The sequence below is a fragment of the Entelurus aequoreus genome, linkage group LG16 (genome assembly GCF_033978785.1).
Source record: "Entelurus aequoreus isolate RoL-2023_Sb linkage group LG16, RoL_Eaeq_v1.1, whole genome shotgun sequence".
Classification (NCBI taxonomy): Eukaryota; Metazoa; Chordata; class Actinopteri; order Syngnathiformes; family Syngnathidae; genus Entelurus; species Entelurus aequoreus.
In genome coordinates this window covers 24,307,809-24,335,772 of record NC_084746.1, presented here as the reverse complement: position 1 = coordinate 24,335,772, position 27,964 = coordinate 24,307,809, and the positions used below count along the sequence as shown (strand labels likewise).

Sequence of the window (27,964 nt, the reverse complement as noted above, 5' to 3'; positions counted from 1 at the left end):
AATCGAAAAAGGGTTGAACGAGAGTTCCCACCAGAATCCTCATGGTGCTTTTGTTGACCAGAGAGGAAATTCTGTAGAGAAATCTCGTTCGTTGGTTAACCTTTCTAATTACCTTGGTTGCCATTTTATCACAGGAAAGGTTAGCCTCTAGAATGGAACCTAGGTAGGTGACCTCATCTTTCCTGGTGATAACAATGTCACCTACTTTTATGGTGAAGTCATTGACTTTCTTAAGTTTGATGTGGGACCCAAACAGGATGGATTCTGTTTTACCCAAGTGTATGGATAGCTTGTTGTCAGCGAGCCAGGTGCAAGTTCTACAGAGCTCAGCACTGAGGATTTTCTCCACCTGTGACTTGTCCTTGCCGGATACCAGAAAGGCAGAGTCATCCGCAAACAAAAACAATTCACAATCGCATGCCGATGACATGTCGTTTATGTATATTAGGAACAGTAAAGGTCCCAATATACTGCCTTGGGGGACTCCACAGCTCACCGAGAGAGGGGGGGGGGGGACACGGTGCCGTTCACCTCTAAACTAACGAGTAAGACTACCGCACGTACCAGTTAGCGCACATGGAAGGTAAAATGAGGCACGGAAAGGTGTGCGTTTGTGTGCTAATAATACAAGTGCATGTGTCATCGTTTAAATAGTTGATGATAAAGCTGTATATGTCCGACTGATAATGTTCATGATGCAATACACTTGAAAGTTTGCAATGTAAAATAGATGTGAAACGACTGCAAAATGTCATCTTTTATTTATTTATTCTGTAGTGTTCACTTTACACATTGTACTTATGATGCAAGACCTGAACCAGAGAATTAAAGATACCCGTTTGAAACTCGATGTCTGATTGATTGATTCCAAATGGCAGCGATAGTCTTGGCTCTTAACACTTGGTTTTGCGTGTTCACGTCAATCAAGTGGTATCCAATTTCTCCATCAGGTAACGGAAATGGGCCAAGTGTTAGGGACGCCGGGCCTCCAAACAAAGTAAGTCTGTAGTTATCGAGGAAGAGGAAACATTTCCCACATTACACTATGCATGCTAAAAACGATGGCATAAAACAAACCAAGAAAAACCTGCAAATGTAATGTAAATGTAATAAGCTTAATTTTTGATTTTCATCATATTGACACACATCATATTGACATAATCCTTTACTACACCGCATACATGTTGGCTATTTTGGTAATTGTTTGTTGTATTTTTAATAGCTTGTTAAAACGATCAAGTTCAAGAATATTTTGCTAAAAATCAGTGGCGGGCCGTGCGTTTCCCACCTAGGCCTTCAGTGACTTCGATGATTACCTCTCAAAATACCATCATTTATGTCCCCACATGACCATTGCTGGAGAAATACTATACAGGAACACATTTACGCCCTACTGAGCATTGAACCACATCAACAGTGTACAAAACGGGTTATTTTCTGGCGCATTTAAAAATCAATTAGCCCGCATCAGCAATTAAAACATTGTACTGTCAAAATTTAAATTTAGTGAAAAAATAAAATATTTGAACTCACAATTTGTAGCACCCATTCGACGCCGTGTAAGCCAGTGGTACCCCTTGTCGTTGGCTGATTCAAGTGGAAATGGCGGGTATTTCCCTATTTCATCTCAACAACTTGTGATCTGATTGGCTATCGCAACTGTCTATCAACTCTATGTGTTGTCAAATTAATCCACTAACAGTAACGATAAGTATCCAATCACACGTTCAACCTGAGGCCATCTAGAAGGCCTTACTGACATCAACTCGTGATCTGATTGGCTATCAAAATTGTCTATCAACTGTATGTGCCCGTTCACTTGCAGTGCACGGACACCTGCATTGTTGATTCTGAAGGCCCCGGGCAGATTTCGTACAGCATGGCAACATAAGCTAGCTGAATTCCGATTGGATAAAAACTCTATAAACTAAAAACAACAGCACTGGAAGGAGCAGAATATGACATGAAGAGAATATAAATACTTTTAGATATTTAGGGAAAGTAAATAAAAAAATAGTTTTATCTTTAATTATGATCATGATTTATGGTTACGTTAGGCCAGCAGAGAAGGCCTTGCCCACCACTGCTAAAAATAGCTGTAACTATTTTTGTTTTATCAATGTAGAAAGAGTAAACAACACAGCAACATAAGCAATATTTTCAATTGTTTATTGTATGTTTTAACCGCTTGTTACAACAAACTAGCAACGAGGTTGAAGCTATTGCAGTGTGGCAGGGAGCCCTCTAGGACACACCTTGCCTTTGGGTGGCGCTGTTGATTGGTGTACGCCTTTAAAAGGGTGGCATCACCAAGATTGCGCCCTCTCTCCGGTCATGGCATTTGGCATCTGTGGCATGCTCGCGGCAGGTGGGCTGTGGGCCAGGACCGCTACTGAGTGGTGCGCAGTCTAGGGGTGGTCCTGTGAGGAGTGCATGAGGCAAGAAGCTGGTGGGGCAGTGGGGGTGAAACAGTGGTACTAATCACCAATTAAGCTGGCTTGGTCGACGTGGTGGTACGACTGGTGAAGTTTGCTTAGGGCTCCGTAGAAGGTGCGTGCCCGGTGCAGCACAACTTGTGGGGTGCATGCTTCTTTCTTGCACGACTTATCGAAATTCTGCGTCCTTCAATTCCTCTCCGTGGCAGACCGCTGGAAGCACGCCAGCTGTAAGTAGGTTTACAATTTTTTTGTTTGGGTTTCTATTTACAAAGTGTGAGAATGAGATATTTTTAAGTGTTTTTTTTTTACTCCATAGTCATGTTTAAAGCAGCTAGTATTTTCCTATCTAGTGTGTCTTCTCGTGATCTCTGTGCTTTTATCTTAGGTCCGCTAGTAAACTCTTTGTTTTGTTTTAAAAAGGGCTCCTGTCAGTCTGCTCACAGAGCTGTTTTGGCAAGTTCTTATCTGTTTTTGAAGATGCAGCTGTGCTTCTTTCTGGGCGAGAGGGGCTGTTTTCATGCTACATAAAGTTAAAGTACACATTAGGTGTGGTGAAATTTGTCCTCTGCATTTGACCCATCCCCTTGTTCACCCCCTGGGAGGTGAGGGGAGCAGTGTGCAGCAGCGGTGCCGCGCCCAGGAATCAATTTGGTGATTTAACCCCCAATTCCAACCCTTGATGCTGAGTGCCAAGCAGGGAGGTAATGGGTCCAATTTTTATAGTCTTTGGTATGACTCGGCCGGGGTTTGAACTCACAACCTACTGATCTAAGCTGACGCTTTTAGTTTGGATTTAGACCTCTTCTTGCTACCGCTATTGTCGCATTGTAAGGGCTGGTCTCCTAAAGCTTTAGTAAAACTTGGCCAAGTACTATTCTGTTTCGGTGGTCCTTCTTACTCAACATATATGTCATCCAAAAGAATTTGGGATTGACCAGTGTGTTTTATTCCCTGAGAGGAAGACTGGTCGCACGCAACAGAAGTAATTTGGCTTCTTTCTTTATTCTGTGTTGAAATATTTTATTCTTAAGACTAGGGAGTTAAGCTAAACTCCTGTCCACCTGTCAATTCTTATAACACTGGAGGACACAGTTTTATTTTTATTGAGTGTCTATTGCAGCTTATTTTAGAGTGCTTGCCTTTATCAAAGTTAAAGTTAAAGTACCAATGATTGTCACACACACACTATTAAAACAATTAAATGTATTTTTGAAATCAGGGCTCTGCCCTGTTTTAATGAAATGTGTGCCTTTAAGTTAATGACCCTGCTTTAAGAGGGCCAGTTTATTCCTGGGAAGGTGAAATCCTCCCTCTGCGGTGTCAAGCTCTGCTTTCCATCATCCGAATGCTACTTTGCCAAAATAGGTTATTGCTACTGCATACTTGCTTCATTAGTAATGTAACATGATACATGTTTGTGAAAAGTCTGTACATTACATATACCCTTTGCCATGGGTTTGTGTCTGGTAACACACGCCAGACTAACATATAACGGCATAACTATCGGAGACATTTTTTCCCACGGTAAAAGAAAACATGTCGACTCATCCGCTTCAGAAACGACAACAAAAAGGTCTGTTTTCTTCTCAATGTAGGCAGGCGAAAGAAAGGAAGAGCCCAAGCAAAGCCGAACATTCTGTGTGACGGCATCTTGAAAGTAAACAAACATGTCGCATCTGCTCGAAAGACGTCCAAATTCCTAGGGGTGTATTTTCAACAATTCACCATGGCACTAGATTCTAAGAGCTAAGGAGGAGGGTTAAAAGGAAGGGAAAGGGGGAATAGGAATAATTTGGATTGGGTCAAAATCGCTCCAATGTTTCCTGGGTCTTCCCCTGGGCCTCTTACAGGTCCGGGGAGGTGTCAAGGGGCCATCCTGGCCAGATGCCCGGGCCACCTATATTCACTAGCAATCACACCCACTTCAATTTGAGGAAGCAGCTTGTGGTTTTGTATGTGTGGCACCATGGTCAAGGTTTTATTGGATTGTTGAAATTGACTGACAACCCTGCCTCTGAATGTGTTTATTTCAGCCAGACTGGATGATAGGTATTCAATAAACCCCCACTTCCTCTACATTACATTTTCTATCCTGAAGAAAATCGACCGCACTCCTTCCGTTTGCACTCAAGTATTCACAATAAATGACTAATGGTGTTTAATATTACACAATAAATGGCTCACTAAAGTCAAGTCAGTTTGCAGCGGTAAAATAGTGTCTAGCTTGTGATATCCATAATGACAAAAAGCATCTGCCCATTGAATCTATTCTCACTCGCAATTTGTAATGAACTCACATTGCTATATGTACAATATATAGTTGAGCTCCTAGGACTAGATAGTACAATCCCTCAGATTGATCAGCACTTAGTGTTGAGTGGGGGTGTGGGGGGTTAGGGGCAAAAACTTCACTGGGGTCTTCAGGTGGGCACCCTCCTTCATTGGTGTTTCGTTGATAGGCCCACGACACCTCCGAAGGGCTCAACGGCGACACCTGGCGTCCCCGGTGTGCCCCCCTCTGCCTTTACCCCCACATGTCATTTAGCAGCCCAGTTTGGGTCCTTTCTCTTGATCCATATCCATCTGCTACTTCGTTCAGCAGTATCCGACAGCGATTTGACAGCCCGCCGGAAGGCCTGACCTCTCAATCCCATTCCTTTCAGAAGCTTGGTTGTGGACGTAGCAATGAAGCCTCTGCACCCGACTTCAACTGGAAGCACTCGGGCACGCCAGCCACGCTGCTCTGCCTCGGCTGCTATGTCCGTATACCTCAGTTGTTTGCTCTCATATGCTTCACCAACTGCTGCTTCCCATGGTACAGTTAATTCAACAATGAACACAGTCTTCTGGGAGGTTAACCACAAGACCAGGTCCGGCCTGAAGCTGGTTGAAATGATCTCAGGCGGGAAGATGAGTTTCTGGTCCAAGTCAACCTGCATTTTCCAGTCCCAGGCGGAGTCCAGATGGGTTGCCTCCACTATTGCAGATTGTTTACTGGGAGTTGTCCTGCTCTTACAAACGGAATGGTGATTGAGTTACTAGGGATTGGGGGAGGGAGGGCCTTGTTGGTATTTCTCCTTTCCTCCAGGGTGATCGCCAGTTGTCTTAGGACCTGGTTGTGCCTCCAGGTGTAGCGGCCTTGAGACAAACTGATTTTGCAGCTGGTGAGGATGTGACTGAGTGTTGCAGGGGTTTGACAGAGTGTACAAGAAGGATCTTCTCCAAACCATTGGTTTAGGTTCTTGGGTGTGGGAAGAACATTGTAGGTGGCTCTGATGATGAAGCTGATTTGGCTCCCTTCCAGGTTTTCCCAGCTAGTCCACTGTCCCTTTTTGGACTGTGCCACTGCTGTTGCACATCTGTCTGCCTCCTCTTGTTGTCGAACCTGATAAACCACCAGCTTTGTCCTCTGGGCTGATGTTGCCTTGTGCCATGTGGGTCGACTAGCTCCCAGTCCAAACCCACCTCTTCCGTGCTGAACTTGTCCCACAATGTCTCCACGCCTGAGAGCAGATTTGGCTTGCTGCACGGCCTCAGATGGGATCCATTTCCTCCTAGTTGCCAGTCTGGGAACAACCGCTCGGATCATCTCATCTTGAGACTGAGTCAGTGTCATGCTCAGCCTCACCTTGGTGCAATTAAACTCCTCCGTGAGGCCAGAGATGGGCAGTTCCAGGGCACCATGACCATAAAGGCCGATGTTACTTAGGCACCGCGGAAGGCCAAGCCACTTCTTGATGTATGCACTGACTGTTCTCTCCAGCTTCTCGACTTTGGTCATGGGGATCTTGTAGACTGTTAGTGGCCACATCAAACAGAGAAGCAATCCAAACTGTAGGCCTACAGTTTCAACTTGCCAGGATGTAAGGTCTTGTCTATGCGGACAAGGCCTTTGATGGTTTCTTCCTTCAGCTGATCGCTCTGGTCCGAGTTTTTGAGACTTGCGTTGTACAATCGCCCTAGACTCTTGACTGGCAGCTCTGACACCAACGGAATGGGAGTATCCTCGATGTAGAACCTCTGGTCCGTGAGTTTTCCCTTGACGATGGATATGCTCCTGGACTTGCTGGGTTTAAACTTCATCCGTGCCCATGTGATGTTGGCATGAAGCTTTCCCAGCAGATGTTTAGTGCATTCAACGGTTGAGGTCAAAGTGGTCATGTCGTCCATGTAGGTGCGGATGGGAAGTAGACGCTGTCCCCCTCTCAGACGTTCTCCACCCACAACCCATTTGGAAGCTTGAATTATCACTTCTATTGCCATGGTGAAGGCTAGAGGGGAGATGGTACATCCATTGCCATGATGTTGTGTATTCTGTTGTTTTGACACGGAATTGCAGGTCACAGAAGTAGTTTTTTACCAGGTTTGTGATGGTATTTGGGATGTGGAAGAGGTTGAAGGCTGTCCAGATGAGAGAATGAGGGACAGATCCAAAAGCATTGGCTAGGTCTAGGAATAAGACGTGCAGGTATCTTCCTTCCCTCTTGGCAGATTGGATTTGGTGCCATATCATGCTTTATGCTCTAAGCAGCCCGAGAAACCAGGTGTTCCAGCTTTCTGCACAGATTTATCAATCAAGCTGTTTGGCTTCAGGTACGTTGTCATCCTTTTAGCAACGATGCTAATGAAGACCTTCCCTTCAACGTTTACCATGTTGATCTGCCGGAATTGATCAAAATTTGAGGCATCTTTTTCCTTGGGGATTAACACTCCCTAGCTCTGCGCCACACTTTTGGGATGGTTTGCTTCATCCACATCACCTTCATCTGCCTCCACAGAAAGCGTAAGACATTTGGGGAATTTTTTTACAGCTGATATGGAATTCCATTTGGTCCTGGAGCTGAAGCTGTCCTTGACTTCCTCACTGCTTCCTCAACCTCGCTCCACCTTGGGGGACTGTCATCCAGTTGGTGTTCTGGTTGAGGTATTGGTGGCATGTCTGATGGTATCTCTCTCTGTTCGAATCTTTGACTGTCCGTGTGAGTGGTTTTCAGGTGTTCTTCCAGATCCCTCTTTGGCACCTTAAGTGACCCACTCTTTTCCTTTGTGAAGAGGTCTTTCACAAATCTGAAAGGGTCCTTTGTAGAAGGATGTTCTCGCCCTTTCCTTCCTCTTTCATCGAGTCCTGAGGTTTTCAGCTCTCCGCAGTCTTACCAGGCATCCCTTCAGGTCTGTTTGCAGGAGGTCAATGCCCACTCTTTCCTCCAGTGAGGCTCTCTTCCATTCCTTCCTCAAAACCCTTCTCTCTTTGACCAGTCGCTCGATTTCCTTCTGCCTTCTGGACTTTGGAGGGGTTGTTGATGGCCTGTCCTTTTTCCCTGTCTCGTGTGTTCTGAATCTTTCTGCTTCATAGGAGAGATCAGATCTCCCATCTACTCCAGTTTCTTATCCACCGTTCCTTTGATTCCGTCCAGGATTTTGATCAGGTCTGCTTCGATTATTCCCCACTCTTTCTTGCTGCTGGACTTTGGCCCCTTCACATGAGGTCTGTGGCCTTGCATGTTCTTCTCCAAAGCAGGTTGCAAGTGGCTTGGTTCCACAATCTCTGATGTAGTGCTTGAATTACTTTCAGCCTCTGGGGTATAAATGCTCGGTGGCCTGTGGGTTAAATCCTGCCTCTGAGCTTCACTCGCCTGACTTGACTTTTCTCTCAAAAGATAGAGATCAATGCGAAGTCCTGGCTTCATTTTCTTCAAGCACTTCATCCGCCCTTGATGTATTTTAAGGCCTCTGATGGATGTTATTTTGGACCAGCCACAGCTGCATACTTGGCGCTCGTGTCCTTCAGCTAATGTTGCTTGTTCTTTGTTGATTATCTGGTTCGTCGTCGTGTTCAATCCAGGGTCATTTGCTGGGTGTGCAGTCGATGAGTCTTCTTCCGCCCCCGCTCTCGCAGACTCTAGGGGTATTTTTCTCTTTGGGCGTGTCGTAGCAATGAGGGGTGGCCTTTGTCCACTTGTTAAGCGACAGAGCCTGCCATCATGGATAGCTAGTCCGTGACAGCCCAGTCGGGGACTTTCCCTCCTGTCAGCTGTCTTTCCAAGCTGTCACAAGGTCTTTCCCTAGTTGTCAGCAGCCCTTTCACAGCAGTCACTGGATTTCTCCATCTTATCAGTTGAGCTCATAGGACTAGATAGTACAATCCCTCAGATTGATCAGCATTTAGTGTTGAGTGGGGGTGTGGGGGGGGGGGGGGGGGGTTAGGGGCAAAAGCTTCTCCGGGGTCTTCAGGTGGGTGTATAAATATACGTACTGTATATATATATATATATATATATATATATATATATATATATATATATATATATATATATATATATATATATATATATACATATATATATATATATATATATATATATATATATATATGTTAGGCAGCACGGTGGAACAGGGGTTAGTGTATGTGCCTCACAATACGAAGGTCCTGAGTAATCCTGACTTCAATCCCGGGCTGGGGATCTTTCTGTGTGGAGTTTGCATGTTCTCCCCGTGACTGTGTGGGTTCTCTCCGGGTACTCCGGCTTCCTCCCACCGCCAAAAACATGCACTTGGGGATAGGTTGATTGGCAACACTAAATTGGCTCTTGTGTGTGAATGTGAGTGTGAATGTTGTCTGTCTATCTGTGTTGGCCCTGTGATGAGGTGGCGACTTGTCTAGCACGAATGCAGCTGAGATAGGCTCCAGCACCCCCCGCGACCCCAAAAGGGACAAGCGGTAGAAAATGGATGGAGGAATGGAGATATATATATATATATATACATATATATATATATATATATATATATATATATATATATATATATATATATATATATATATATATATATATATATATATATATATATATATTTATATTGACAAAAGTATTTGGCCACCTGTCTTGACTCACATATGAACTTGAAGTGCTATCCCATTCCTAACCCATAGGGTTCAATATGATGTCGGTCCACTTTTTACAGCTATTACAGCTTCAACTCTTCTGGGAAGGCTGTCCACAAGGTTGCGGAGTGTGTTCATAGGAATTTTCCACCATTCTTCCAAAAGCGCATTTGTTGAGGTCACACACTGATGTTGGTCGAGAAGGCCTGGATCGGGTTCAGGTCAGGACTCTGTGCAGGCCAGTCAAGTTCATCCACACCAGACTCTGTCATCCATGTCTTTATGGACCTTGCTTTGTACACTGGTGCACACTCATGTTGGAAGAGGAAGGGGCCCGCTCCAAACTGTTCCCACAAGGTTGGGAGCATGGAATTGTCCAAAATGTTTTGGTATCCTAGAGCATTCAAATTTCCATTCACTGGAACCCCACACCATAATTCCTCCTCCACTAAATTTCACACTCTGCACAATGCAGTCCGAAATGTACCGTTCTCCTGGCAACCTCCAAACCCAAACTCGTTCATCAGATTGCCAGATGGAAAGGCGTGATTGATCACTCCAGAGAAGGCGTCTCCACTGCTCTAGAGTCCAGTGGCAACGTACTTTACACCACTGCATCCGACGCTTTGCATTGGACTTGGTGATGTATAGCTTAGATGCAGCTGCTCGGCCATGGAAAACCATTCCATGAAGCTCTCTGCGTAACACATTTAATCCAGATTAACTGCATTGTCTATATGTATGTATATACACATACATATGCGTACTGTATGTGGGCTAATTGGAAGGTCACATGAAGTTTGGAGCTCTGTGCAAAAAGTTTTTGCACTATGCCCTTCAGCATCCGCTGACACCTCTCTGTCAGTTTACGTGGCCTACCACTTGGTGGCTGAGTTGTTGTTGTTCCCAAACTCTTCCATTTTCTTATCATAAAACCCACAGTTGACTTTGGAATATTTAGGAGCGAGGGGTTTGCGACTGGGTTTGTTGCACAGGTGGCATCCTATGACAGTTCCACACTGGAAATCACTGAGAGTGGCCCATTCTTTCACAAATATTTGTAGAAACATTCTCCATGCCTACGTGCTTACATTTTTTACACCTGTGGCCGGGCCAAGTGATTAGGACACCTGATTCTGATAATTTGGATGGGTGGCCAAATACTTTTGGCAATATAGTGTATATATAGACATATAAACACATATACATGTAGACTTAGACAAACTTTATTGATCCACAAGGGAAATTGTTCATACATACACATATATATACACACACACACACACACACACACACACACAAACACACACACACACACACACACACACACACACACACACACACACACACACACACACACACACACACACACACACACACACACACACACACACACACACACACATATATATATATATATATACACACAGACACACACATATATACATGTGTATTAACACAAAACATATATAAATATCTATCAAATGCAGAGGATAATCTCACCACAACTAGTGTGTGTGTGTGTGACAATCATTGGTACTTTAACATACATATATATTTATATGCATATATACATATACATATATGCACATATATACATATATACATATTTACATTAATACATATATACATACATACACACACACATATACACGTACATATATACATACATAAACACATATACACATACACATATATACACATACATATATACATATATACACATACAAATGTGTATACATATATACACATACATATGTGTATACATATATACACATAATTACATATATACATATACATATATAGGAGGTAAAACACATTGTTAAAGATAACACAAATTGCAGGAATTTGTTACAAAATTCAGTAATTTATCTTGCATTAGTTTACGTTCCGTGGGCGGTTTGAACTCAGCTGCTTGGCTTGAATGGTAATGTGGTGGGTGAGTGACGTCAGTGAGTGAGTGGGCAAGTGAAGAGAGAGAGAGTGGTAGTGCATGCACTGTGCCAGTAGTAGTAGTAGTAGAAGTGACGGACGGTTCCCGTTGTGTTCCAGATTGTCACAAATCGGTAGCTTCGTCATTCTGACCCAAAAGCGGAGCTTAGCAGACCCATTTCCTGGGTAAAGTGAAGGGTGTTACGCCCGTTGTGTCCACACATTCCCTATATTGCCAGAGGTTTGGTTGAATTTGCGTTAATTTGCGTGAATTGGCGCGAATGCGAAATCCTGGAGGTACTGACTAATTTAATGAACTGTGAACATCTGCTCTTTTGAGTCTGTGCTAGAAATACTAATTAGGGAACTCAACTCTTATTCAAACCAGAACTGAAGAGCAGTGACTCTGTTCATCACTTTGGGTTTGCATTGGTTTACAGAGTTTTCTGGTGTAGCAAAATGAGTTCACAAGGGAAGCACAGTCAGCGCGTTTGTGATGGTCCATTTTTGTCCGCTACAGTCCTGAATAACCAACTGGAAACCCAACTCGGGCTGATCGCTTTCCACCATCTCCAGGCAATGCTGGGACTCTTTGTTCTGGATGGACCCATCCTGGAGAGAGAAATAAAGCACTAATTAGAGAACGAGTAAGCACGCAATTTCAGGTTAACATTAACGTGGATATTTTCTGGAGACCGGCCAATCCGACCTTCTTTTGTTGCCAGTTGTTTGTGCTTTTGGTAAACTCATTGAGGACTATGCTGTCACCAAGGATCAACCAAAATATACACATATAAACATATATACACACACACGTGTGTATATATATATATATATATATATATATATATATATATATATATATATATATATATATATATATATATATATATATATACAGTCCATACAAATATGCATATACACACATATATATATATACATAGCTACACATATATGTATACATACATTCACACAAATATATATATATCAGTGACGTGCAGTCAGTGGAGGCACGTGCCATCATGGAAAGAAAAAAAATGTAAAAAGAAAAAAAATTAATTAAATTGTTATTTGTATCCAGTGATTATACTATGAAGTTATTTTCCATTTAACTTCACCAGTTTTAGATTATTTTTATTCAAAATCGCTGAATTTTCACATTTGCCGTTCAAATACTGAGAAGAGACGGTGCGGTGATCAGCAGCCATTCACTGCGTTGTGCCTCAACATGGATTGCGGACTCGGCTAACTGCTGGCCTGCTGTGCAGTGAGACCGTATTGCTATATGAACTATATTATACATTTCCATAGTTTAGTTAGCTGAGGTATATAATGTACAGTGTATTTTGTCAACAACTGTATGTGTGTAAGTATTTCATGTGCTGAGCAATCATAAAACGGCTGCAAAAGACACACTGGCTGAGGCTCGCAGTAATCCCGCCTCCTGGTGGTAGAGAATGCACCCCCTGACGGGAGTGTTATATCAATTGAAGCCCACACTTAAACTTTCCACGCGCAAGATTTAATCTATTTAAAAAAGTTATTTAATAAGAAGCCAAAAAGTGCAGAAACAGCAGTTGTGAATGACTGCAGGGCCACAACATGAGGTACACCTGCAGACTGCAGCACGGATTTAATATTTCATTAATTCACAACTCCTCCAACATGAACATTATTGTTTTTGCACTTTTTTTTGGCGCTCCACCTACGCCAGCCAGCCCTCATCTTCCCATCAACAGCCGTGCTCACCTGCATTCCAGCGATCAACGGCGCGACGAAGGACTTCATCCGTGGGTTTGGCGGCAAGCATCAGCTAGGCGTCTTCTATCAGGGTAAGTAGTCCTTGTTGTGTTGCTGTAAGTATTGTACTTAGCCGCTAAGACACCGATCGATCCCACCTACAACGTTCTTCTTTGCATTGTCCATTAAACAAATTGCAAAAGATCCACCAACACAGATGTCCAGAATACTGTGGAATTTTGTCGAAGAAAACAGAGCTTTGTGTATTGTGTCCAATAGGGCCCAAACACTTCCGTGCATTTTATGACGTCACGCGCATAAATCATATCCAAAGGAGATTTTCAACCGGAAGTGTGGCGGGAATTTTAAAATTGCACTTTATAAGTTAACCCGGCCGTATTGGCATGTGTTTCAATGTTAAGATTTCATCATTGATATATAAACTATCAGACTGCGTGGTCGGTAGTAGTGGGTTTCAGTAGGCCTTTAAGGTGAGTTGAGTTCATGAAAAGTTTTACTGCACATAATCATTACCAACTGTTCCCAAACAACACACAAGTCATTTTTTTGGATCAAGATATAGATAGATGCTGTTTTTTTCACTGTAGGCAGAGAAAATGAATAACGTTACAGAGGTGGGCCAAAGAAAAGGGACACTAAATAAATACATACAGTGAGGTGCGGGGACTCCTTGATGTAGTTGTAGGGTGTCCTCAGCTAAATGACAGATAATTAATAGTAATAACCCCTTATTGGGTCCATTTGTACACTCTCAGTTACATTAACATTGATGTGGGCCTATATACAGTATATATATATACAGTATATATATGAATGCAGTTAAATGTTGCTTTAATGTAGCGAGCTACTTTTGCCGTGTAGCTTGTAGTGCAGCTTGCTACAATTCTCTGGAGATAGCTTCACCTGTAGCTTAGCTGCATTTAATCGAGAGTAACTTGCAGCAAAAGAAAGAACGGATGAAAGAAAATACATGGAACATAGCTTGCAAAACCTATTGATGACATCAAAGTTGTTATGTTGCCATCCAAGCAACGTTACCATGGACGCCCCTGCTTATTTCAGCAAGACAATGCCAAGCCACGTGTTACATCAACGTGGCTTCATAGTAAAAGAGTGCGGGTACTAGACTGGCCTGCCTGTAGTCCAGACCTGTCTCCCATTGAAAATGTGTGGCGCATTATGAAGCCTAAAATACCACAACGGAGACCCCCGGACTGTTGAACAACTTAAGCTGTACATCAAGCAAGAATGGGACAGAATTCCACCTGAGAAGCTTCAAAAATGTGTCTCCTCAGTTCCCAAACGTTTACTGAGTGTTGTTAAAAAGAAAGGCCATGTAACACAGTGGTGAACATGCCCTTTCCCAACTACTTTGGCACGTGTTGCAGCCATGAAATTATAAGTTAATTATTAATTGCAAAAAAAAATAAAGTTTATGAGTTTGTACATCAAATATCTTGTCTTTGTAGTGCATTCAATTGAATATGAGTTGGGAAACACAATTTCCCAACTCATATGGAAACGGGGTTTGTATATATTGTTACGGCTTTTGGCCCACGCCCAAATTATTTTGGTCCAATGCGGGCCTCACATCAAAAAGTTTTGACTTTTTTTTTGTTCTATAAGTAAAACTTAATACAATTATGAATGTCAACATTTTTAGCAAATTTAACATTATGATGATAACCATGGACAACTATGATATTTTTGGTGTCAATAATTGTGAAATTCTTGTCATAAATCCGATGGACTGAAAGATGGACTGAGAGGCACAGATGTCCTGCGAATGCAAAAATGTATGAATTTGTTCCAAAGATTCCTCAGTTATGTTCATTTGCTCCACGTCACACTGACATGCTTTCATCAAGTTTAAAGGGGTTATACTTGTATAGCGCTTTTCTACCTTCAAGGTACTCAAAGCGCTTTGACAATATTTCCACATTCACCCATTCACACACGCTTTCACATACTGATGGCGGGAGCTGCCATGCAAGGCGCTAACCATGACTCATCAGGAGCAAGGGTGAAGTGTCTTGCTCAAGGACACAACGGACATGACTAGGTTGGTAGAAGCTGGGGATTGAACCAGGAACCCTCAGGTTGCTGGCACGTGTACTGGTGCTTCATTTGCTTTAAAATCAATATGATCATTCATTGTACTGATTCTCTTGTGGTGTTTTTCTGGGAGACATTGTACAAGGCTGGTGGGTGAATGTGTGTACAGTGGACGTGTTGGCTTACGGTATATCAGGTGCTCTCAAAGGTGGAATTTACGTTTCCTTCATGTGCCTTGTTTTCCTCATCACCATTTTCTTAATTTGCTCCCCAGGTACCAGGAGTGCTAGAAATGGGGGCAAGGTTCTGCAAGGCTTGGGGAAATGTGGTGGTACAGTAAATGCTCATGCCATTTGAAGTTCGAAGCAGGCTTATTTTCCATGCATTAGTAGCCTAACATGGACAGGTGTGCAGGGCCTTTTAGTTAGGAATATGAGCGTTACAACAACTCACAGTTCAATTCCGTTCCAATTTTTGGGGTGACCATTCATTTTGATTCAAACATCCATCCATCCATTTTCGGGGTCGCGGGTCTTGTAATATATTGTTTGATACATAAATGATAATAAAACCTTTTCAAAACAGGTTGCAGGTTACAAAAGCTCCTCCTAACCACGTGACTAAATGTGTTGACTACTTCTACCAGCAGATAAGAGTAACACTGAGTTTTCATGCCTTCCTTAAGTTATTATAAATGTAAAATTGAATGTAAAACAATTCAAAGGCATTAACACATTGGGATTTTCTTGTTGCATTCAAAGAACAATATACAATTACACGTAATCTACCATAATCAAGGTTTTAGTTTAGAATAGAATAACAAGCTTAACTGACATTATATCTGTGTTGGCCCTGCGATGAGGTGGCGTATTGTCCAGGGTGTACCCGCCTTCCGCCCGATTGTAGCTGAGATAGGCTCCAGCGCCCCCCGTGACCCCGAAGGGAATAAGCGGTAGAAAATGGATGGATGGATGGATGGATAATAAATGCTTCATGATTTAGGGTTGCTCCTCCTGGTTTGGGCTTTAAGAAAAATCCAATTATTAGTACATAGTAAAAACAAAACTATGGCTAAAAGTACACAGATAAGCCATGTAGCAGGTAAAACACACATTGTTAAAGAAGAAATACAAATCTTAGGCATTTGTAACAACATTCAGTCATTTCTCTTGCATTAATTTGCGCTAATTGGGCTGTTTTAACTTCGCTAATATTTGGCATCAAGCCAAGCAGCTGTATGCGCGTCTACGTATCAACATGTGCACAACAGGTAGCTGGTTGACTATGTTATGAGAGTATGTGGGTGTATGTGGGTTTGCGAGAATGGCAACGTGTTGGGTGAGTGACGTCAGTGAGTGAGTGGGCAATTAAAGGGAGAGAGAGGGAACGCATGCACAGCGCAGTAGAGTGATGAACGGGCCTGATAGTTCCTGCAAAACTAATAATAAAGCAACTGTCATAAATCTGCAGGCTCATCATTTTGACCCAAAAACGGAGCTCAGCAGACCCATTGTGAAGTGATGGGTGTTACCCCCGACGAAAACATCGGCCCCGGAGGGAACGTCTGCCCTGTGCTCCTCGACTGCGGTCTGCATGGGGAGCTGAACAGCATGAAAACTGTAACAACTACATTATTACCTGTCACTCTTTAAACTCCTTGTGCAGATCTGAATGCTTATTATTTAAACGTTTGCATACATTTGAAGCAAAGGTGGTAATGCTTATCGCCACGTTTGGCGAGGCGTGTTTTAAAGCAGCACTCGCAGCGCGGTGCCTACTTGTTTACAGCGTCACCTTTATCGCCACCAGTAGAATTGCAGTTTTTTGTCATTTTTCCTCTCAAGGATGTTATTGCTGGTATGCACTTTGTGTGTGCGTTTTGACACACTCAACATCATGCACCTCGGCTCTGCAGTCACTGCTGCACGGCGGCATGCTGATTAAAAAACAGTACTGGTACTTTTCAAGGGCAGTACAGTAACGTTTTCAATTCATTAGTACCGCGGTACTCCATTAGTACCGGTATACCATACAACCCTAGTACAAAAACAACAGTGAGGCTTTTTCCCGGAATTTTGCCGACCATTCACAATCATTTCAATATTTCTAATCATGCCAGACTTTGTGATAGACGACGAAGATGACTATTTTTGGAGAAATGAGGAGTCAAAACCTTAGCTTTTGGAACTTGAATATACGGCGGATGACCTGCTGGTTATAGAAGCTGAGCGAGCACAAAGAGAGGGTGAAATGTTCAAGCGGACGGAAGCCGAGAGTCAGGACCGGCATGATTTGACGGTGTAAATGTGGAGCTCGCCAACATGTTGACAAAAATGGAGTGCTTCTGCTGCACTTGGTGGCACACCATGTTATTATAGACAAAAAGGCGTTTTGTATCTAGCGAGGAGGCCACTGCTCAAAGAAACCGCATCACAACGATAGATTAACTGTTTTTGCTAACTAACCCTGCAGTGGTAGCAACTTTTTTTCCGCCTAACCAAAATCAACTGATAACGTCCCTGGCCAGCTTGCCCAAATGGACAAACGTCCATTTAGTAAGTCATTATAATATTGATCATGCATGTCATGCTTGTTATTACAACTACTAGCTGTGTACAAACAACACATGAATTGTGGGCTAATACTTTCCAGATACTGTAACATGATTGTTTTTGTTTACAGTCAGTACAGATTAGTATCCTATCGCATTGTGTTGTGCATTACAAACTCAAAAGCAATTCAGCTGCTGACGCAGAAACTACCTTATGGCTAATGCTGTAGCATGCCATCACAAGGTGATGTGTTACTACACTAGATCAACAGTTCCTCAGTGTTAGCTCTTACAATAACAATGTCGCTACAGGTTGGTTATTATGCAGGTTACGGAACCTTAATGAGGGATGCATTTTTAGAGTGATTTAGAGGCAGAATGGATTGCTCCCATTAGCATGATTGCTAGCCAGCTACAACGAGTCGATTATTACAAATTAGAAGGCAATAAAAGAACAAAAACACATGTATGTTCTTGTCTCTCATACGGATTGTAAATGATAGGCAAAATTCCCAAAAATGCAGTCCCCCTTAAAGGACCCACAGCCTCTATGGGGGGCCTGGGTCTGGGTCTGGGGGCAATAGAGGGTTTTTTCTACATTTCCCACAATGCATTGCCGTTGGCCGTATTAAAAGACTTTGTTTGTAACATGCTCATTGTTGCTCATCATCCATCCAGTGATACTGATACTGCTGATGACAAGTACCATTGTCAACTGCCACAATCGAGGTGGGAGAAATATAACTAACTTATAACTTTATCACATTCCATGCGTATTTCTGGACAAACGCAAGTGGTGGAAAATAATCAATCAATCAAAGTTTATTTATATAGCCCTAAATCACAAGTGTCTCAAAGGGCTGCACAAGCCACAACAACATCCTCGGCGGAGATCCCACATCAGGGCAAGAAAAAACTCAACCCAATGGGATACAATGAGAAACCATGGAGGGGACCGCAGATGTGGGGACCCCCATCCCTGAATGACCGGTGCAATGGACATCGAGTGGATCTAGCTAATAGAGTGAGAGTCCAGTCCATAGTGGGGCCAGCACAAAAATAAGAATTAATGGCGAAGGCGAGCATGGATTGCTGCAATCAACTGAAATGTGACGACTTTGTGTTTGTTTGGATCATTTCATTTTAGGTAATTAAGAAAATGTAAATAGAAATGAATAAAAAATACATGACAACCCTACTTTGCATTAACTTGATGTGTTTGGTCAAAGAATTTTGATAGTAGTGGTACTGTTGAAAAATAGTACTTACTACTCTCATCCGGATTATAGCCTCCACGCAAAACAAAAGTGAAGTGACATGAGAACAACATTCTCTCAATCCTGTCTTACAGTCACAGTGTGCTGGGATGACTTTAGATTGGTTATCCATGATTATCCACGGTGTCAAACTTGGGTCCGATCATTTCTGGGAGTGCAGGACTCTCGCCTTGACAACACGACGTCCACTGGGTTTATACAGCTACACACAAACGTCACAAACTTATCCACAAACAAAGCGGTTATAGATTTCTAGACCTTTTATAGTTTTGAAAGCCTTTCAAGATGTAAAATAGGCTGGGTTGAAAAATTAAGTAATTCACAACAGACAGCAGGGTAGATGTCGTGGTCTCTGCTCCACTCAGACTTGTTGATCTTGTACGGATCCTTGCATCCAATTACGGCTGTTTTCGGCTTATAACGACGAAAGGACTTCTTATCTAATGACTCACAGTATTTCTCCATCTTATCACAGCCGGTGTAATGTTATTTTCCACTGAATAAGGTCCTGAGTTCGATCCTGGGCTCGGGATCTTTCTGTGTGGAGTTTGCATGTTCTCCCTGTGACTATGTGGGTTCCCTCCGGGTACTCCGGCTTCCTCCCACCTCCAAAGACATGCACCTGGAGATAGGTTGACTAAATTGGCCCTAGTGTGTGAATGTGAGTGTGAATGTTGTCTGTCTATCTGTGTTGGCCTTGCGATGAGGTGGTGACTTCTGACTTGTCCAGGGTGTACCCCGCCTACCGCCCGAATGCAGCTGAGATAGGCTCCAGCACCCCCCACGACCGCTAAAGGCACAAGCGGTAGAAAATGGATGGATGGAAGGATAGTTCGAAAATATTACGTGCAGCGCTATCGCGAACAAGGACGCGAGCCTTTCAATATGGCTGCTTGCAATGCATTGTGGGATACTTTTGCCAAAAATCTGAGGCCCTCTATGGGGTATGCAGACACAAATCTTGCAGCCTGTTGATCCTGTGCCAGTTAATCACAGACTGTAGCGGCTGGTAATCATTCAGTCATGCAGTCATCCTTTAAAAAGGACGTACACAGAGGAAGAGGAAGTGTGAGAAAACAAATGAGGTGTGCTCTAAATAACTGGGTCATTCAAAGCTGCAATAATAAGTATCATCCTTTCATGAGAGCCAAGGCATGAGTTGTATCCTACATTTTATGCAATACAGAAAAAGTTTTCAACACAATTTAAATATGTCCATACAGAGAAAATGTCCTGAATGTCATAATGTGTAAGGTATTAATTTTATGTGAAAAGGGGTGGGAATCGGTTCTTGCTCAGAACCAGATCCAAGTGTATCAATTCCTTGGAATCGCTTGCCATTTTTTCGAACGGTTCCCTTAACGATTATTCCGGGTGGGGATGACGTCATTACGCAGCGTGCGTAGTGACGTCAGATCGCAAAATGGCAGCGCCCGTGTGCAACAAATGCTCTACAGTTGACTACATTTTACAAGAAACAATTGCAATAGCGCTCTTGTAATAATTATAAGGCTGCTATTTCACCAAGAGGACATGCCAGCAATATGCTGAAACGTTTGAACACACAGCATTAGGGAGGATTTGACCATGAATTGATTTACGTGGACCCCGACTTAAACAAGTTGAAAAACTTATTCGGGTGTTACCATTTAGTGGTCAATTGTACGGAATATGTACTGTACTGTGCATTCTAATCAATCAATGTTCGTTAAGAAATTATCGAGTTCGAGCCCATTATCGAATCCTCTTATCGAACCGATTCCTTAACGAATCTCTTATTGAATCCAGATAGGTTGTTGTGTGTGCAGTGTGAGTTCCAAAAGTCATAGATGTTATATGACTGGGCCGGCACGCTGTTTATATGGAGGAAAAGCGGACGTGACGGAGGACAGCATGCCGCCGTTATAGGGTGCAGGTTTCAGTTGAGAGAGGACGCTAAAGGCAGTGAGCATATAGTGCTGCTATGTGCGTTGTAAATAAACAAATTGCCGAAAAACACATCACCAACACTTTCGACATCCCGGTGAAGCACACTGTGGAGAAGAGGGGACCAGCACAGTAGTGAATCATTAAGCACAACGGGACAAGAGAAGTCGGCTTTTACTGTTGTGCTAGCTTGCTATGCTAATAGACAACGAGACTGACTTTGAAAATGAGGCGAGGGAATCTGGCGTGTTTGATGGAGAACTTGCACAGCTGTTCATTTCGGACACAGAAGATGAGGACTTTGATGGATTTGTGGATGAGGATTGATCAAAAAATAATGTGAGTACATTGATAAATACTTCAATAAAGTACAACCCAACTCAGCTTTGCTCCTGCTGCCTTTTTAAAACAGCGTCCATGCATGCTAGCGCATGTTTTAAGCTAGCGTATGTTTTAAGCTAGCGTATGTTTAACCATGCCTGCGCCCAAAAATACGCTGTGCCTTATTTATGCGTTAAATACAGAAATAGCACCCGTAACTGACACGGCGCCTTTTAATACGGTGCGCCCTATGGTCGCGAAAATACGGTATAGTGGCTTCGATAACGAGAACCGGTTCTCAAAAAGGGATTCGAATCCATGGAATCGGTTCTTTTCTTATGGAACAATCGGGAGAACCGGTTTCGAACATCATCCCTACACAGCATGTAATAATTAAAAATTAAAGTCCCAGCAGCAGTAATGTTAGCACGTCATCTGAATACAAGAGATACTAACTAGCCGCCTAGCCTGTTAGCGCAATTATTTGTTTAATTCAATCAATCAATCAATCAATGTTTATTTATATAGCCCTAAATCACAAGTGTCTCAAAGGGCTGTACAAGCCACAACGACATCCTCGGTACAGAGCCCACATACGGGCAAGGAAAAACTCACCCCAGTGGGACGTCGGCGAATGACTATGAGAAACCTTGGAGAGGACCGCATATGTGGGTAACCCCCCCCCTCTAGGGGAGACCGAAAGCAACGGATGTCGAGTGGGTCTGACATAACATTGTGAAAGTCCAGTCCACAGTGGATCCAACACATCAGCGGGAGTCCAGTCCACAGCGGGGCCAACAGGAAACCATCCCGAGCGGAGACGGGTCAGCAGCGCAGAGATGTCCCCAACCGATGCACAGGCTAGTGGTCCACCCGGGGTCCCGGCTCTGGACAGCCAGCACTTCATCCATGGCCACCGGACCTATGCAACTCCCCCTCGCAAGGGACAGGGGAGAAGAGGAGAGAAGAAAAGAAACGGCAGATCAACTGGTCTAAAAAAGGGGGGGTCTATTTAAAGGCTAGATTATACAAATGAGTTTTAAGATGGGACTTAAATGCTTCTACTGAGGTAGCATCTCTAACTGTTACCGGGAGGGCATTCCAGAGTACTGGAGCCCGAATAGAAAACGCTCTATAGCCCGCAGACTTTTTTTTGGCTCTGGGAATCACTAATAAGCCGGAGTTCTTTGAACGCAGATTTCTTGTCGGGACATATGGTACAATACAATCGGCGAGATAGGCTGGAGCTAAACCGTGTAATATTTTATACGTAAGTAGTAAAACCTTAAAGTCGCATCTTAAGTGCACAGGAAGCCAGTGCAAGTGAGCAAGTATAGGCGTAATATGATCAAACTTTCTTGTTTTTGTCAAAAGCCTTGCAGCCGCATTTTGTACCAACTGTAATCTTTTAATGCTAGACATAGGGAGGCCCGAAAATAATACGTTACAGTAATCGAGACGAGACGTAACGAACGCATGAATAATGATCTCAGCGTCGCTAGTGGACAAGATGGAACGAATTTTAGCGATATTACGGAGATGAAAGAAGGCCGTTTTAGTAACACTCTTAATGTGTGACTCAAACGAGAGAGTTGGGTCGAAGATAATACCCAGATTCTTTACCGAGTCTCCTTGTTTAATTGTTTGGTTGTCAAATGTTAAGGTGGTATTATTAAATAGATGTTGGTGTCTAGCAGGACCGATAATCAGCATTTCCGTTTTCTTAGCGTTGAGTTGCAAAAAGTTAGCGGACATCCATTGTTTAATTTCATTAAGACACGCCTCCAGCTGACTACAGTCCGGCGTGTTGGTCAGCTTTAGGGGCATGTAGAGTTGAGTGTCATCAGCATAACAGTGAAAGCTAACACCGTACTTGCGTATGATGTCACCCAGCGGCAGCATGTAAATACTAAAGAGTGCAGGGCCAAGAACCGAACCCTGGGGAACTCCGCACGTTACCTTGACATAGTCCGAGGTCACATTGTTATGGGAGACGCACTGCATCCTGTCAGTAAGATAAGAGTTAAACCAAGACAAGGCTAAGTCTGACATACCAATACGTGTTTTGATACGCTCTAATAAAATATTATGATCGACGGTATCGAAAGCGGCGCTAAGATCAAGAAGCAGCAACATAGATGACGCATCAGAATCCATCGTTAGCAATAGATCATTAGTCATTTTTGCGAGGGCTGTCTCCGTAGAGTGATTTGCCCTGAAACCGGATTGAAAAGGTTCACAGAGATTGTTAGTCACTAAGTGTTCATTTAGCTGCTGTGCAACAGTTTTTTCGAGAATTTTGGAAATAAACGGAAGGTGGGAGACCGGTCGGTAGTTTACCATGAGGTCAGGATCGAGGTTAGGTCTTTTGAGCAGAGGATGAATAACCGCTTTTTTGAATGCTAGGGGAACAGTGCCGGAGGAAAGTGATAAGTTTAAATGAATGGCTTTTTATTTAGATGAGCATGACCAGAAACAGATTCTGACTGGTTCCAAGACGTGCAGTACTTGCTCCAGTTCACGTCTGCCGCTGGGCGAATGTACCCGAGCAGAGACTAAGTTTGTGGTCAAAAGCTTGCATACATTTGCTGCAGTTGACACTCCTATTATTCGGTAAGTGAATGTTCAATTGTAGTCAGAGAAAAGTTGCATGTTTCCCTCCAATAACATTTTCACTCAGTCATAACGAGTGAAACTCAAACTATTGAAATATTGTATACAAGTCCATCTGTCTGGAGCCCCCAAAAATTAAAAGCCGTATATAGGTGTCTTATAATGAAGGCAACACATGACGTAAGTGTCTATATTAGCTATAATAGCCTACTATCAAAATGACTATGTGTCGCAGTTTAAGCAAATCTTCGTTGACAGAAATGTTGAAATGTAATATTTATTCTACACATTTTTACAACATTAGAAACCATTAGTAAATCAGAAGCTACTCAGAAAGTGAGATAACTCCTGGAAATTACTGGCTTTTAATGGTTAAAGTTATAGATGTGTGTGTCCAAGTTTAAAGGAGATGGCAGGCTGTCTTCTTTTAATGGATTTAGTACAATCTTTGGCAAACTAGGAAACGTTTGCTGTCGTCTGGAACAACATGGTACACAAACAACTATCTGAAATGCAGCTAATATTACATACATATAATGTGTCATGAGACATGCAAAACTAAATTATATACAAAGAGGATAAAAGTAAAGGATATTAAATGAGCTCAAATATAACTACAAATGAGGCATGATGATGCAATATGTATTACAGCTAGCCTAAATAGCATTTTATCATTGATTAGCTTGCCTGGTTAGCCCTCCAACAAGTATGTTAACAATAACATCAACAAAGTGCATCTTTCTGCATTCACGCACAGCATAAAACTTTTGGTGGACAAAATGAGACAAAGGAGTGGAAGATTTTACATGTAAACAAACTGTTGCGTCACAGTCCACACTATGGTGAGTTCAAGAACCGCCAAAATGAGTAGGACAAAACGATGTTCATCAATTACTCTCTTCAGTAATACACACAAACATATTAAACAGTGGGCTTTCTAACAATTGGGAAGGTTTGTGTCATGTTTGTCCTCAAACAAAAAACATACTAAAACAAAAAAAAGTATTTTTCCCCCAACTTTTTCCATTTTCAATCCTTTTTAAAAAATGCTCCAGGGAGCCACTAGGGCGGCACTAGAGCCGCGGGTTGTTGACCCCCGCTGTAAGCCATAATCATCAAAATGATAATAAATTAAAGACTTGACATTACTCACTTTGCATGTAATAAGTTAATATCACATGTTACAAAATGTTACATTCTTGTGTAATTTTCACCCGATTTATTTTGTTAAATTCTCCTAAGAATATTAATTTCTTATATTTATTTTCTAAATAGTATTTTTTTTCCATGCTACGTATGTGCCACTTAAGACTTACTGTAGGCTTTGTAAGATCATGTTGCCTCTAAACTAAACTAATTGATGCTAATGCACCTTTTCCCCTCTTTTTGATTGGCTGAGTAGTGTCATGTGGGGTGGCTTAACTGGCATGCCCTTGATCAGTGGATTTCCTGAATTGATCAACTATCTTAAAATACCTTAATGTCTGAAATATGTCAAAATAATTTCCGGACTAAAGGTCCAAGCCCATACAGGACGGCGTCTGGGACTTGGACCTCAGTCAGCCAGTTAGTGACGTGTGGAGTTACTGCTGCACAGTAACCAAGCAGATATATAAAGCATACCTTTTTTATTTAGTAATATTGAATAAAAACATTTACATATTTTATGGGAACATCCTAAAGCAGACCTGGGCAAATCAAGGCCCGCCGGACATTCCAAAATCATTTTTTTAGATCTTTAAGATGGAAACTGTAGCTGCCATTATGATGTGCAGTGATGTTTTCAAATTACCGTAAGTCTTGAACTATACAAAGTATTTCAATGGTGGGAATCTGCGCTTTTGCATGATATACTAGTTACTAGGGTAATCTAATTAGTTACTATGGTAATCTAAGTCACAGCAGCTCAGACGAAGCACCAAGCAGTGTGGTTGGGGAGCTTTTCCACAGAGTGCTTCTAGAGCGGCTAGCCTGAAATGCGGGTGTCAGGGACAGACGCGGAAGGAGATTTTTACTAGAATGTTCTAAAGCTTAGTGATATATCAGATGTATCAGATTGTAGGTGTTTTGTTTTTTTACCCTTCGCGTTCATATTTTGCTGCATATTGCGTTTCTGTTTGTTGCATTTTCGTTGCATTTCGCTTGATTGTAAAATATGTGGATGGAGAGGGGGTGTGACGTTCATATGTTGTCAATATTCAGTGTTTTATCATTCATAGTTAATATTGTAAACCCCACATTCATTCTTTATTTTCATGTACATTCTGAGTGTCTCATTCAGTAAAACAATTTAAAAATTCCGTTCCGTTTTTTTAAGGTGGTCTGTCATAACGTTTTTAGCATTCAGACATTATTGTGAGGTTATGTATTAATGTTTCTAAAAATCAGACATACCAGCCCCCAGACACATTTTTTTCTAGAAATTTGGCGTCTAAGTCAAAATAATTGCCCAGGCCTGTCCTAAAGTATGGATGGTGTCCTTAGAAAGATACATTATTTGTGGTTGCCGATAGCATTAAGGGACAATTTTTTTTTAGAGCGATACAAAATTATACAGTAAGTTGAAATCGATTAAGTAACTTTTCAGCAAAACAAATCAAGCAGTGTGACTGTGAAATACATAGTAGATATTGTACACTACAGGTGAAGTTTCCTTTATCCCTGTTATATCTTGTAAAGGAATTTTGTATAAATGAATTATGGATACCAACAAGCGAGTAAACAACAATTAATGGTCAGTGCATTCACATCTTATTCAAATAAAATTGAACACAAACATGAATACACTGCCATTCATTAACTGTAATGATTTTGCACCAAAACAACTTTCTAAAAACAACCAATCTATGAAAATATGACTGCTCGAAGTCTTGCTCCCCAGGGTTCCTTGGATCACCACAGACGGACATGACAGCTTCGGTCATATTTGCGCACAATGATTTATTTTGCAATAAATAGTTCTTTATGCTTTTCAGCAAATGTCTGTCACTCTCAGTGAGCACACACATGGTTTCTCTGCAGTCTTTCGCTCGTGCTCCGCTGCCAACTCGCCACCCTCAACGACCATCAACAACCCCCTTCTCTTCTTCTTCTTCTTCTTCTTGTGATTTTTATGGCGGCTGGCAAGCAACCTTGTGGTGAGCATTACCGCCACCTACTGTAATGGAGTGTGGATCGAGGTGGATTCCTACTCTAAATTATTTTATTTAACCCAGTGTTTTTAAAAAATGTGTGTATTGCTTTATAACCTGTGTGTTCTGAGTGCAATCCTAATAGATCTTCCACTGCTAACCTAATATTCTCTTTCGCTAACTTATTTCCCAGTATTTCCCTTTCTCTATTATATTTTCTACAATGTATTAAAACATGTCTTACATTTTCTATCTGTTGGCAAGAATCACACAGTCCTGTAGCATGTTTCCCCATCAATTTCAATGAACTATTTAGATATGTATGTCCTAATCTCATTCTAGTAATAATGTCTTCTTCCTTCCTATTTCTATTGCCTCCTCTCATTACACCAACTCTCCTCTGGACTTTGTAATACTCTCTACCTTTTGTTTCCTTATTCCAATTATCCTGCCACTTTTTATTGTGTTCTATCTTAATGATGTTCTTCACTTCTTCTTTACTGTGCTTAATCTTCATGTTTACTTCTGTTTTAGTGGTTGCTTGTTTTGCGTACTTATCAGCTAATTCGTTCCCCTCAACTCCTACATGAGCAGGAACCCAAAGAAATGTTACCACACCTCCCGCTTTATTTATTCTGTAGACTGCCTGAACTATTTCATAAACTAAATCTTGTCTTGTTTCTGACGCTATGTTTTTTATGCTAGTCAATGCACTGCTGGAGTCCGAGCACACGACTGCTTTTCTTGCTTTATTTTCTTCTATCCAATGAATTGCCATATAAATTGCTACCAATTCTCCCGTAAAAACAGATAATTTATCACTAATTCTTTTATTTAATACTATGTTTCCTTGTGGAATAACAGCTGCTGCTCCTACCTTATTATTTATAGTTTTTGATGCATCTGTGTGCACCATGATGTTGTCTAAAAACGTTTCCTCAATCCATTGTTCTATCTGGTAACTATTTAAATTTCTATTCTTTAGTAATTGCATGTTTACATTTGGGTTTTCATACATCCACGTTGGTATTGCGAGGATTTGTACTGTAGGGCTAACTTTAATATTATCAATTTGA

At 42.0% G+C, this 27,964-nt stretch overlaps 1 pseudogene; it reads right to left on the bottom strand.

Moving 5' to 3' along the window:
* Positions 1 to 10,575: 10,575 nt before the first annotated feature.
* LOC133630733 (polypeptide N-acetylgalactosaminyltransferase 18-like) overlaps positions 10,576 to 27,964 on the bottom strand; it is a 184,771-nt pseudogene continuing 167,382 nt past the window's right edge.